The sequence below is a fragment of the Oryctolagus cuniculus genome, chromosome 9 (assembly GCF_964237555.1).
Source record: "Oryctolagus cuniculus chromosome 9, mOryCun1.1, whole genome shotgun sequence".
In the NCBI taxonomy this organism is placed as follows: Eukaryota; Metazoa; Chordata; class Mammalia; order Lagomorpha; family Leporidae; genus Oryctolagus; species Oryctolagus cuniculus.
The window spans coordinates 54,890,113-54,904,774 of NC_091440.1; positions in this window are offsets into that span (position 1 = coordinate 54,890,113).

Genomic DNA, 14,662 nt, shown 5'->3' on the forward strand with positions numbered 1-14,662 from the left:
GAACATTTTGCCCACATTCTCACCAGCATCCTTGTTTTTTGATTTCTGTATGAGAGCCTTCTCACTGTGGAGAGGTGATTCTCAATCTGATTTTGATTTGCATTTCCCTGATGGCTAGTGACTCTGAGCATTTTTTCATATATCTGTTGGCAATTTAAACTTCATCTTTGAAAAATGCCTTTCAAGTCCTTTGTCCATTTCTTAACTGGATTGTTTGCTTTGTTTATGTTGAGTTTCTTGAACTCTTCATAGATTCTGGATTTTATTCGTTTATCAGTTGCACAGTTTGCAAATATTTTTTCCCTTTCTGTTGGGTGCTTATTCATTTTGTTAAATGTTTCTTTCATAGTGCAGAAACTTCTTAGTTTGATGTAATCCCATTTGTCTATTTTTGCTTTGATTACCTCTGCTTTTGGGGTATTTTCCAAGAAGTCTTTGCCCGTGCTAATGTCCTGCAGAATTTCTCCAATGTTTTCTTCTGGTAATTTGATTGTATCAGGTCATAGTTTTAGATCCTTGAACCATTTTGAGGTGATTTATTTTTGTAATGTGTAAGGTAAATGTCATGCTTCATTGTTCTGTACACATAGATCCAATTTTCCCAACATCATTTTTAAAGAGACTGTCCTTTCACCATGGATAAATTTTAGCTCATTTGTTAAAGATTAATAAGCTGCAGATTCATGTATTAATTTCTGAGGTTTCTAGTTTATTCCACTGATCTTCATGTCTATATTTGTGCCTAAACCAGGCTGCATTGATTATAATTTCCCAGTAGTATGTGTTGAAATCTGCTATTGTGATGCCTTTGGCTTTATTTTTGTTGTTTAGGATAGCTTTAGGTATTCGAGGTCTGTTTTGTGTCCAGATGAATGTGAACATCATCTTTTCTGGGTCCGGGAAGAATGTATCTGGTATTTTGATTATGATTCAATGAATCTGTAAATTGCTTTGGACAGTGCTGACATTTTGATGAAATTTATTCTTCCAATCCATGAACACAGAAGATTTTTCCATTTTTTTGTGTTCTTTTCTATTTCTTTCTTTAATATTTTGTAATTTTTACTGTAGAGATCTTTAACTTCCTTGGTTGAATTTATTCAAAATTTAGTCCAAGGAATAGCTATTGCAAATTTATTGATTTTACAAGATCTTTTCCCACCACAACACTATTTGTGTGTACATAGGCTATTGAGTTTGTATTAATTTTATATCCTGCAACTTCATGGAAATCTCTTATATTTTCCAAGTCTCTTAATGGACTCTTTTGGTTTCTTTATATATACAATCATTTAATCTGAAAATAAGGATAATTTGACTTCTTTCTTTCCAATTTGTATCCCTTTGATTTCTTTTTGTTGCCTAATGGCTCTGGATAAAACTTCAAGGACTGTATTGAATAACAATTGTAAAAGACTGCATCCTTGCCTGCTTTCAAATCTTAGTGGAAATGCTTCCAAAGTTTCCTCATTCATTATGATGCTGGCTATGGGTTTGTAATATATGGCCTTGATTGTGTTGAGGAATGTTAATTATACTCCTAATTTTCTTAAGGTTTTTACCATGAAAGGATGTTGTATTCTTTCAAATGCTTTCTCTGCATCCATTGAGATAAGCACATGGTTTTTGTTCTTCCATTTGTTAATGTTATGTATCACATTTACTTTTTCATCTGTTGAACCATCCCTGCATACCAAGGATAAATCCCACTTTGTCCTGGTGAGTGACCTTTCTTATATATTGTTTGATTGAATTAGCTAGTATTTTGTTGGGGATTTTTGCATCAGTGTTCATCAGGGATATTGGTCCATAGTTCTTTCTTCCTTATATCATTTTCTAGTTTCAGAATTAAGGTGATTCTGGCCTTATACAGGGATATTTTGAGTAATCCCTCCCTTATCAAAGTGTTGAATAGTTTGATAGGAAATGAAATCAATTCTTTAGAAGTTTGGTAGAATTCAGCAATGAAGTCATCTAGTCCTGAGCTATTCTTTTTTGGGAGAGTCTTTATTACTTATTCAAGCTCTGTGTTGGTTATTGTGAGTTTAGTTATTCTATGTCTTCATGAATAAATTTTGGTAGATTGTAGGTCCTGAAATCTATTCATTTCCAGATTTTCTGATTTGCTGATATATAGCTGTTTGTAGTAATTCTTGATGATTCTGTAGTCTATATTTTTGTGCTATCTGTTGTAATATCTCCTATCTCATTGTTCATCTCTTATTTTATTAATTTTGATTTTTGTCCCCACTTTTAATTTTTTTTTAAATTTTTTCAATTAGTTGGACCAATGGTGTATCTTTTTTTTCCAACAAACTGACTGGCTCTGGGGTTTTTCCATATGGGCACTGATTCATATCCAGCACTTCTGTTTCTGATCCAGATTCCTGCTTATGGCCTAGTAAAAGCAATAGAAGATGACCCAACTATTTGGCCCCTGAACCCATGAGGATTAAGCTGAGGATAAAGCTCCTGGCTCTTGGCCTTGGCCTGTCCCAGCACTAGCTGTTCCACCCATCTAGGGATTGAATCAGCAGATGGAAGATCACTCTAACTTTCTTTCTTTCTTTCTTTCTTTCTTTCTTTCTTTCTTTCTTTCTTTCTTTCTTTCTTTCTTTCTTTCTTTCTTTCTTTCTCTTTGTTTCTGCTGGTTCACTCCCCTCATGGCTGCAATGTCAAGGACTGGGTCAGGATAAATCCAGGTGCCAGGAACTTCATTCTTTTCTCCCACATGTGTAACAGAGCTCCAAGCAATTGGACCATCTTTGCTGCTTTTCACAAGCACATTATTAGGGAATTGTAATCGGAATGAAGCAGCTGGGACATGGACCTGTGCCCTTATTGGATGCCAGTGTCACAGGCGGCAGCTTCACTTGCTACACCACAATGAGAACCCTTAACCATTTCTTTAAAATTTTCGACTTTGTTGATACATAACTGTTTGCAATAATTCCTGATGATTATTTTTACTTCTTTATATATACAACAGGAACAGATTTCGTATACACAGTACATATATTTCATATATCCAGTTTTAAGAGGATAATGACACTTTCTACCCTCGTTCCATCCCACCCTCCTTTCCTCCATCTCTCCTACCTTCCACCTTTCTATCACCTTCCTTTCTTGTTTTTCTTTTAATTTTTATATCATATGTTCAGTTTATTTTATTATCACAAATTTAATACCCCAAGAAGCAAAGAATTCAACAAAAAATAAACATTGAACCATTGTATCTCAGGTTTACATACAACTTCTATAAGCAATAATGAAATCTTAAGATGTCAATTTCACTAATATACATTGCATTTTTGTACTCTGTATTTTTGTTGCCACAAATCAAAGAAAACATATGGTATTTTTCTTTTGGAGACTTGTTTACTGCACTAGGCATAATGGTCTCCAATTGCATCCATTCTATTGCAAGACAGGATTTCACTCTTTTTAATGGATGAGTAGTATTCCACAATGTGTATGTACCATATTTTCTTTATCCAGTTAATCAGTTTATGGATATTTGATTCCATATCTTAGGTATTGTGTATCAAGCTACTATAAAAATGGAGATACAAATAATTCTTTCATAAGCTGACTTAATTTGCTTTAAGTAATTTCCTAGAAATGGAGTCGCTGGGTCATATCATAGTTCTATTTTCAGATTTCTAAAGAATCCCCATGCTGTCTTTAATAATGGTTGTAATATTTTACATTCATACTGACATTGTGTTAGGGTACCATCTTTTCTACATCCTCACCAGCATTTGTTATTTTTTTATTTTTGGATAATAGCAACTCTAACGGGTTTTATGGTTTTTATTTGCATTTCCCTGATGGCTAATGATCCTGAGCAATTTTTCCTGTGTCGTTTGGCCATTTGTATTTCATCCTTTGAAAAATACCTATTCATATCTTTTGCTCATTTCTTATGTGGATTATTGGTTTTGTTGTTGAGTTTCTTGAGCAATTTATGTCTTCTGGATATTAATGCTTTTTAAGATGTATAGATTACAAATATTTTCTCTCATTCTGTCGATTGCTTGTTTAATCTGCTGTGTTTCCTTTGCTGTGCAGAAGTTTCTTAGCCTTAGATGATCACATAATTCTATTTTTTACTTTTTGCCCATGCTTCTAGTGTCTTATGCAATAAGTCTTTGCTTAAGATAATGTCTTGCACTGTTTATTTTAAGTTTTTCTCTAGTAATTTTATGGTTTCAGGTTTTAGGATTATATTTTTGATCCACTGTGTATTGATTGTTGTATAAAATATAGGATAAATATCTTGTTTCATGCTTCTGCTTACAGAGATTCAATTTTCTAAATTCCATTTGTTTAAAGATTGCCTTTTCTTCCAGAAGTTATTTTAGCTCATTTGTCAAAGATTAGTTGGTTGTAGATGCATGGATTACTTTCTGGGGTTTCTAATCTGCTTCAATTTTTTACATGTCTGTTTTGTGCTGGTACCAGGCTGCTTTGCTTATAAATACTACACTGCTGTATGTCCTGAAATCCATTACTGTGATGCCTCCGGATTTTCTTTCATTGTTTCAGATTGCTTTATCTCTTTGTGATCTTAAGTTTCCATATCAATTTTAGGATTCTTTTTTGTCTAGATCTGAGAACAATGTCCTTGGTATTTTGAGTGGGATCACATTTTTATGTAAATTGTTTTGGATACCCTGGACATTTTGATAATATTCATTCTTCAAATCCATGAATATGAAATATTTTCCCATTTTTTTGGTGTATTCTCTTTCTTTCCATATTTTTTTTTAATTTTCTTCATAGAGATATTTCATGTCCTTGTTTAAATTTATCCCAAGGTATTTACATTCTTGTGGCTTTTGTGGATGGGACTGATATTACAAGTTCTTTCTCAAACAAGTCATCGTCTATACAAGAAGCATTGATTTTTATGTTTTGATTTTGTATACTTTCTCTTTGACAATTATCTCTTAGTGGAATTTTTTACTTTCCCTGTATATAGGATCATATCATCTGAAAATAGGGATAATTCTGTTTTCTCTTTCCCATTTTCTATCATTTTGATTTCTTTTTTCTTGCCTAATGGATCTGGCTAAAACAGTATGGAGATTTCTCAGAAATCTAAAAATAGATCTATCATATTGCCCTGCCATGTCACTCCTGGGAATATACTCAAAAGCAATGAGATCAGCCTATAAAAGAATTATTTGCATCCCTGTGTTTATAGTAGCTCAATTCACAACAGCTAAGATAGGGATTAAACCCAGAGGTCCATCAATAGATGACTGGATAAAGAAACCAAAATAAACACATGATAGAATATTTTCCAGTCAAAAAAAATGAAATCTTCTTTTTGACTTTTGCATCAAAATGGATGTAATTGTAACTCACCATGCTTAGTGACATAAGCCAGACCCCAAAAGCCAAATATTATATATATATATATATATATCCTCTAGCTCTAATATATAGAGTACCAAAAAAACCTTAAGATATATGAGTGAAATTCACATATTGGGACTTGATTATTGCTTATAGACATTGTCTATTTTCCTGTTGGACAGTTTTCTTTCTACTTTTTAATTTGTTGATCTCTTAATTTAGTGGAACATTAAGCTTATGATTATAAAGTGAATTTAAATGTGGTATTACAAAAGTTAAAAAAATGAAGGATAGAGAACTAATGTGGAGGAAGCATCAATACATTTGTTCTCTTTATAGTAATAACTTTTTTAAAAGTTTCTTAAACAATACTAAAAAGTAATTTCCTCCCTGTGTGAAAGAGAATGTCATTAGAATCATGTTTTGAATTGATAAATGAGAAATAATCATGCCATTTCTATTTAAAACTCTTAATTAGTTACACATTCACCATCACCACAATTACCCCCACCACCCTGGAGGAAATGTAAATATTTCCATAGCTTCTTAGACACTTCATAAATTTTTTTGTTTCTTATTGTGTGTGTTTGTGTATGAGAGAGAGAGAGAGAGAGAGAGAGAGAGAGAGTCAGCTCCCATTCATCTACTCATTTCCCAAAATCCACAGCCAGCAGGGACTGGGCTGTTTTGCTATAAAACCAGGAACTGAATCCAGGTTTCTCGGTCACTTGATCCTTCCACTACTTTCCAAGGTCTGCAATCGCAGGATCCTGGAATCAGGAGTCATAGCTGGGCTTTGAACCTAGTCAGTGTTATGTGAGATATGGATATCTTAACCAGAGTTTTGGTCTCCACAACAAATGCCTGCCCCTCACATATTCATCAATCTGTGCTTTCCTCCATTGTTTCCGTGTTCATAGTAACTTTCCCTTCTCCATTCGATGCATTTTCAGGCACTGATTACTGTCCTTAATCACTGATTACTATTCTCATTGACTGTCCCTACTCAAATTCAAAGAAGCAAAAATCTTGAAAACTCAAAAATAATTAATTCTGGTGGGTTTTGTGGTACAGTGGGTCAAAGTCATCCCTCAGGATGTTCCCATCCCAAATCTGATTGTTTGCGTTCTGACTTCATTTCAGATCCAGCTTCCTGCTTATGCACATCCTGTGAGGCAGCAGATTATTGCTCAAAAACTTGAGGTTCTGCAACCAACATAGAAGAGCGGGATGGAGTTCCTGGCTACTAGTTTTGGCTTAGCCCAAGCCCAGCCTTTGTGAGCATTTTGGGAGTGAACAAGTGCCTGGAAGATCTCTTTCTTTTCTCTGTCTGCCTTTCAGTTAAATAAAGTTGGCAAGTAATTAATTATAATGATTATTAAAATATCCAATACTTATTAAAACTTTGCTATGTATCAATACTTAATAGAAGCTCTTTACATTTTAATTTTTATTTAACATTAACAGCATCATATTAGATAAACTATACTGTCAGTAAGTGGCAGAATTTTATTAAAAAACTCTTAACTTGCTTTCTAAAACATATCTGAATGTTTAAAACTCTGTGTATGGACTTTACTTTCCTCATTTGTAAATGGGATCGATTATTGTGTCTGTTATGCACAATAATTGTGATTTCATGTGTTGAAAGATTTCATGTATGTGAAATATTTGGAATATTGACTAGCACACAAAATGTATTGACATTTATAGTTTAGCAACGAAATAAGTACTACTGACACTAACATATCTTCTGCTCTCTGGTATATATTACAATTATTTCACTTAGAATGATTTTTGTATTTCCTCTAGTAGTTTGGTATCATTCAATCACATTGTGTATCTATATTTTATTTGTCATGTTTATCTTTGAGTTTCCCAGAACTTGGTACCCATGTTTCATTTTTTTAGAATATTCTTGTTATAGAGCCCTCCACTGGCACACAGTCTGTGTTTAGATAATTGTTGAGATATGGCTCTTGTTTTCCTACATATGAACAGTGTAAAGAAGTTTAATTAGAAGGATAAATACAAAATACCCTGAGAAACACACGGTTTTACTGTTTGCATTCCACAAACTAATTTTTTAGACTCTGTAAGTCCCTCCTTTGTCAGTCATAATCCTATGTGGGTGACATCTGCTTTTTATGATTTCCTGCTCTGTCATCAGTGCTTCTCTGAATTCCAGCCACACTGATATTTGTTCAGTAGCATACTCATATTCTTTCACTTATGCCTACCTCTCACCGTTTCAGTAACTGAAGGAAGGAAATGGCTGGACTTTTCCCTCGACCTTTAAATTATCTGTTGTGTATCTGAGGAATATCCTTAATCAATTCAGTTTCCTTACACAATGAACCAAATCATGGTGCCAAACTAATCTCAATAATTTCTCTGTATGCATAGAAGACTACTAAGGACTCATCCTCTTATGTCAGAGTTTACAAGGTGAGACTATGAATTAATTTATAATGACTCTTAGAGTATAAGATTAAATTAAGTAGGAAAAGCATAAATATTAAACCAATAAAGCACTATCTGCACCAGAAATTACTGCTGTATGCCAAATACAGCAAACTTGTTTTTGTCCTGCAAATGGAGTTTAAATATACCTAATGAAAATTCTTTCACTCTCATTTACCTTTATCTAGTGGAAAGCCATAAGGCAGCAACCTACAAAATATTAATGCCAGCACTGATCACAGCTAACCAAATCAAAGACTACTTACTGAATTAATGTCTCGAGTGGGTCACAAATTTGACACGCAACTTTCTTTTGAATTAAATCCACTCTACTGAATCAGTTGTCCTGATATCACTTGAATCTAATACTCAAAAGATGTACCTTGTTTTACTTTTGCCTTATCCCATATAATGTTGCATTAGTACATTTAAAAAAAAAATTCTTACATTGAAAATGCTTTTGTACCTCTTGGCTTGGCTAAAGGCCCATTCCCTCCAACCTATTTATAGCATTAAATTATGCCAATCCATTTCATCTAGGTTGAATCCAAAGCTTGAGTTCCCCAAAAATGGTGGTAAGAGAGTGCTCCAAGCTATCCAAAGTTGAGAGCCCAGTGAGATTACAAGGAAAGAAACATTAAGTGCCAGTGTGATCTCTCCAAATCCTTACTTACCGCGGAGTGGTCTTTGCATAGGACATGGAGATAAAAATGTTGTATCTAGATAAGTTCATAGCAATGATTTGAAAGTATGGAATTTATATGAGGATATAAGGAATTTGACTCAGGACAAGGGCCAGTTTCTTTTAGCGTTTAGGGCAATGACATAGACAGTTTCAACAGGGCCTGAGAATGTTAAAGGCCTTGACTTAGGTTTGAGCCTGCCTAGAAAAACATGCAGCTAGCTGAAGCTGGCTGGCTCACAGAGTAGTCAAGTCATGCTTTGTTTCTCAATCAAGACACAAAAAGAAAGGGGTGGAGAGGACCAATGGACCTTACCTAACTAAAGTCAGAAATCAAAAGCAGAGACACAATGTGCATCTCTAGCTCTATTTGTCCTCTCTTATTGTTTCTTTCTTATTTACAGCAGTAACCCAATGTTAGTTTCCAATAGGGTCTGAGAAAATTGGTTTAGTATGCTATTCTAGCTCTATTGCAATCTTTTGGGACATGATTTACCTGTACTTAGGAGTATAAATAGAGAAATTTTCTTTCTCTCTTTAGATGAAAAAATAAGTAATTTATTATACAAATATGTAATGTAGATCAAAATAACAGAAAGATACCATTTTAGCTATAAAATTGGGAAATTTTTAAAAGTGAAAATGCCAGTATTACTGAAGTTATTAATCTTATTTTTGTAGTGGAATGATTACGTTTTATGATGATATTATTTGCTATTTAAAAATAATAGGATTGGGCCAGCACCGTGGCTCAATAGGCTACTCTTCTGCCTGCAGTGCTGGCACACCGGGTTCTAGTCCCGGTCGGGGCGCCGGTCCTGTCCTGGTTGCTCCTCTTCCAGTCCAGCTCTCTGCTGTGGCCCGGGAGTGCAGTGAAGAATGGCCCAGGTCCCTGAGCCCTGCACCCGCATGGGAAGCCAGAAGAAGTATCTGACTCCTGGCTTTGGATCAGCGCAGGGCACCGGCCGCAGCGGCCATCGGGGGGTGAACCAACGGAAAAGGAAGATTTTTCTCTCTGTCTCTCTCTCTCATTGTCTACTCTGCCTGTCAAAAAAAAAAAAAAAAAAAGTAATGGGATTGTATTTTATTTTTCTTCTTTTCGCTATATGCATATATTTAACTTTTTAAATATTTACTTATTTATTTGAATGGCAGAAGGAAGGAGGGAGGGAGGAAGAGAGAAAGAGAGAGAGAGGGAGAGAGTTTTTCACCCAGTAGTTCTCTCCATAAGTGGCTGCAACTGTTGGGACTCTGCCAGGCTGAAGACAGGAGCCAAAAACTCCTTCCAGGCCACCCACGTGGGAGGTGGGACTCAAGCACTTGAGCCACAATCTACTGCTTCCCAGATATATTAACAGAGAGCTAATTGGAACTAATTAATATGTAACCTCACATACAATTTGTGGTCAGAACTCTTAAACTTTTACTCTCTTTGCAATTTTCCAGAATATTATACATTGTTAGAAAGCTCATTTAGCAGTACTGATTAAGTAGAAGTCAAAGAAAGGTAGAATTAGACACAAGCACACATGGTGGTATTATGTTGACTAATGATATATATATTTTTTTCATATGGGAGTATGAATAGAACTTGGTCTTATTGAAGATACATTCATTATCACTTTACATACTTGATTTTTAAGCCACAAAAGTAGATTTTGAAATAAAAATTAATGTTACAATTTTTTACCATTAAATATATCTCTGGGTTCACAAAAATTTCCAAGATTTTCTATGTAGTAATCTATTTAGTATTATGCTAGGTTTCTGATCATCTTCTCACAGTGTTGCTTTTAGTAACTAACTATATAGGAATATTATGTCTGTCATTTCATAACCATCAACTTATATGTAAATTATATGCCAGGTCCTACAATGATCTAAAACTATTCATTCTTCTACATCCTTTTATTTAAATACTTTGTACTAGATTTAAAAAAAAGGAGATATGAATGCCAAATTTTGTGTTTCAGAATGAGAAGACTTAAAGTATTCTGAGTTGTACCCTTGAAAATGTCTTGGTGCCAGGTTTCAGGTTCAATAGAAAAGATAAACTCAAAAAGCTTCCATAGCTTTGGCAGCTCATGACAAGAGCCAAGGGTGATTACTGAGGCCATAAACAAGAGTGTCAATTTGTTAAGTCAACAACAGGAGTCACTGTGCACTTACTCCTCATGTAGGATCTCTGTCCTTAATGTGCTGTACAGTGTGATTTAATGCTATAACTAGTACTCAAACATTATTTTTCACTTTGTGTTTCTATGTGGGTACAAACTGTTGAAATCTTTACTTAATATATGCTAAACTAATCTTCTGTATATAAAGAGAATTGAAAATGAATCTTGATGTCAATGGAAGGGGAGAGGGAGTGGGAAAGGGGAGGGTTGTGGGTGGGAGGGAAGTTATGGGGGGGAAGCCATTGTAATCCATAAGCTGTACTTTGGAAATTATATTTATTAAATAAAAGTTAAAAAAAAAAGATAAACACAGACTCATATTGCTCAAACAAATGGGGAAGGCAAAGAACACATAACATAATGTAAATGGTAATATAGAATAGATATGAGTAAGCAAATTCAAGACTGCATAACTACTATGGTATTTTATCAGTTCCTAAGATATCTAGGGATTTTCTAGTTTATAAGAAACTGTCTGGTTGGAAAAGACATGTAATGAAAATCAATGTTTGATATGAAACATGCAAAAGAAAACAACTTATTTTTATAACATTTCACATGAATATGATGGAGAAAAAATCTTCTCATTGTATTTATTTCTTTAATAGAATTATAATAACCTTCCTATATATTTTATTGTGAAAATACCTTTTAATATTTATATTAGAATATAAATCAAAATGATTAAAAGCAGTCTGCATTCAGAAACATGGGAAAATAGCTTGATACATGTAAGCTATATTTGATATATCTACTTAATAATACCCAGTTTAAATATAATATGAATTTAAATAAAATGTATATAATCTTTATGATTGATATTTTCCAAATACATTTATTTATATTGGAATACTAGTATATACAAGGGTTTATATTCTTTATAATACAAAATTAATAATGTTTATTATATTTTATCAACAGAGTGGTAGTCATGGTGTTTGGGATCAAAAAATAAGCCAGAACGGGGCATTTGAGAGAGAGGAATGAAAAGATAATGTCGGGAGAATCAGACTGCGATTATAGTTTATTTAATGCTTGATTGTGGTTTTAAGAACAGGCTTGCAGAACTTCTTCAAAGGAAAAAAATAGCACCTTTAAAACTGGCACATCTTTTCAGAGCTGCTGTACAATCAGTTGAAGAGGGGTTTGATTCAACACATTTAGGCAAAGAAAGAGACTGGAGAATTTTATAATGATATTTCACCATTTATCTTTGGAAATCTTGAAAATAGAATTCCCTCTTCATTGATTACCTGGGGCAATAGTTAAAACTCTCTAAAATTGATTTATAAAAGTTCTTAATAGGCTCAGAAAACTAACATTAAATGACAATTTGTTTCACAAATGTTATTAACAACTAGTTACATGAGAAAGAAAAAAAAGATTGTTTTTATTTGTATTTAAGTTACAAAAGTTTCAAGTATTTCATATATACAGATTTAGGAACATAGTGATACTTTCTACCCTACTCTTCCTCCTCCCCATGCTCCAACCCTTCCTCTTCCTCCCTCTCTTAGTCCCACTCTTAATTTGTACAAGGATATATTTTAAATTTACTTGATGATCATGTTACCCTACACTAAGTGAAGATTTAAAAATAATATAAAGAAAAAAACAAACACTGTTGCTCAACAGAAGATACAAGGGCTGTAATCAATCGTCGAATCTCAAAAAGTCATTTCACTCCAATACATTACATTTTAGGTACTCTATTACTTAACCCAGAAAAGGGAAACATATGATACTCTTTTTGGGACTCGCTTATTTCATGAAGTACTGTTGTTTCAAGTTGCATACATTTTGTTGCAAAACAGGTTTTCATTTTTGTTTTTTATACCTTAGTAGTACTCCATAGTATGTATATGTGTGTGTGTGTGTGTGTGTGTGTGTATATATATATATATACACACCATAATTTCTTTATCCAGTCACTAGTTGATAGACATCTGGGTTGATTCCGTATTTTAACTATTGTGAATTGTACAGCAATGAAAATGAGGGTACAGATAACTCTTTCATAGGCTGATTCCTTTTGGTTTGGGCAAATTCCCAGGAATGGGATGGCTGGATGATATGGTAAGTCTATATTCAGATTTCTGAGGTATCTCTAGTCTACCATAGTGGCTGCACCAGTTTATGTTCTCACCAGCAGTGGATTAGGGTACCTTTTTCCCACATCCTCAACAGCATTTGTTGTTTATTGATTTGTGTATGACAACCATGCTAACTGAGGTGAGGTGAAATCTCATTGTGGTTTTGATTTTATATATCCCTGATGGCTAGTGATCCTGATTTTTTTCTCAAGTGTCTGATGGCCATTTGAATTTCTTCTCTTGAAAAATGACTCTTCAAGTCCATTTCCAATTTCTTAACTGGATTGTGTGTTTTATTCTTGTTGGATTACTTGAGCATTTTATAGAGTCTGGCTATTAACCCTATATCAGTTGCATAGTTTGCAAATATTTTCTCTGGTTCTGTCAGTTATGTTTTCACTTTGATTAATGTTTCTTTTGCATAGCAGAAGCTTCTCAGCTTGATATAATCCCATTTATCAATTTTGGTTTTGGTTGCCTGTGCTTCTGGTGTCTTCCCTAAGATGTCTTTGCCTATGCCAATGTCTTGCACAATTTCTCCAATGTTCTTTATTAATCTGATGGCATCAGATCATTAATTTAGGTATTTGATCCATTTTGAGTGAATTTTTGTGTAAGGTGTGAGTAGGGTTCTAGTTTCATACTTCTGCACATGGAGATCCAGCTTTCTCTGAGCCATTTGTTGAATAGCTTTTTAATTTATAAAAACTGGCTGTGTATTTGTAAAACTCATGATTTGATATAGTAAATATGAAATGTTTCTAGGAAAGTAACATTTATCTATATACATACCTACTTGCCTATTTCCTGTAGATTGAAGCATGGAGTTTTCATAATAGAACTGCTATAAAAATGGAGAAAAATGAGTGGAAGGAAATGGTTTTAAAATATATCCTATTTTAAAGTTACTTTATATATGCCTAGTCTGGCATAGGGATCCCATAAAAACTGACATTTATAAAATAATATAAAATATTTCTGTAATATTTAATCAAAGTCTGCTAGAAATGCACAGCATAATTTACTTCATAACACAAACAGACTTCATAAATTCTCTTATTTCTTTCTCACAACACTTCACATCTGCACTATCAAGAATATTTAAAATGTTCATGGAAATTGTATATTATGAAAAAATGTGCATTATCTCAACATTTTTACATGAAAATAAGTTTATATTTAAACTTCCCTTTTCCAAAAATATTGTGAAAATAAATTGTAGATACTTCTGGATTTATAATGTAACTCAAACTTTCCAAAACTTTTATCAGGTGTTATCTCAGTGTTAACATTTTCTCATCTGTCCACCTTTCCTTCTAAATTTTAAGAGTTCTTCCACTGATAATTCTAGCTTCATTTCAGATCAAATTGACCTAGTTACTCTCAATCCTTCTGCTTCTCCAAGTACCTTGATTTTAGTCTTTAAACATTCAGGAATTGCAGAAAACATCAAATTTCTATCATAAACAGAGGAAAAGCTTGTGTGAATACTCCTATGTTATTATTTTCTTGTTCACACATTCAGAAACATGAGTCAATCAACTGGTGTTTAGATAAAGAAAATGTCATATATTTACATGATGAATAATACTCAGCCATGAAAAATAATGAAATCTTGTTTTTTTGCAACTTACTGGATGCAGCTGGAGACTGTTGGTCTTAGTGAAATAAGCAGTCTTAAAATGACAAGTATCTTTTTTGTAATATGTGGTAATTAAAATAGACTACAAAAAACACAATGTATAAGAATGAAACTGACAAGATTATTGCTTATAGTCCTTGTCTATATTCCTGTGGAACAGTCTTCTTTCTGCTTTTTACTTAGTAAACATTATGATTAGTGGTGCATTAAGTCTGTGATTATCAAGTACATTGAAAGCATG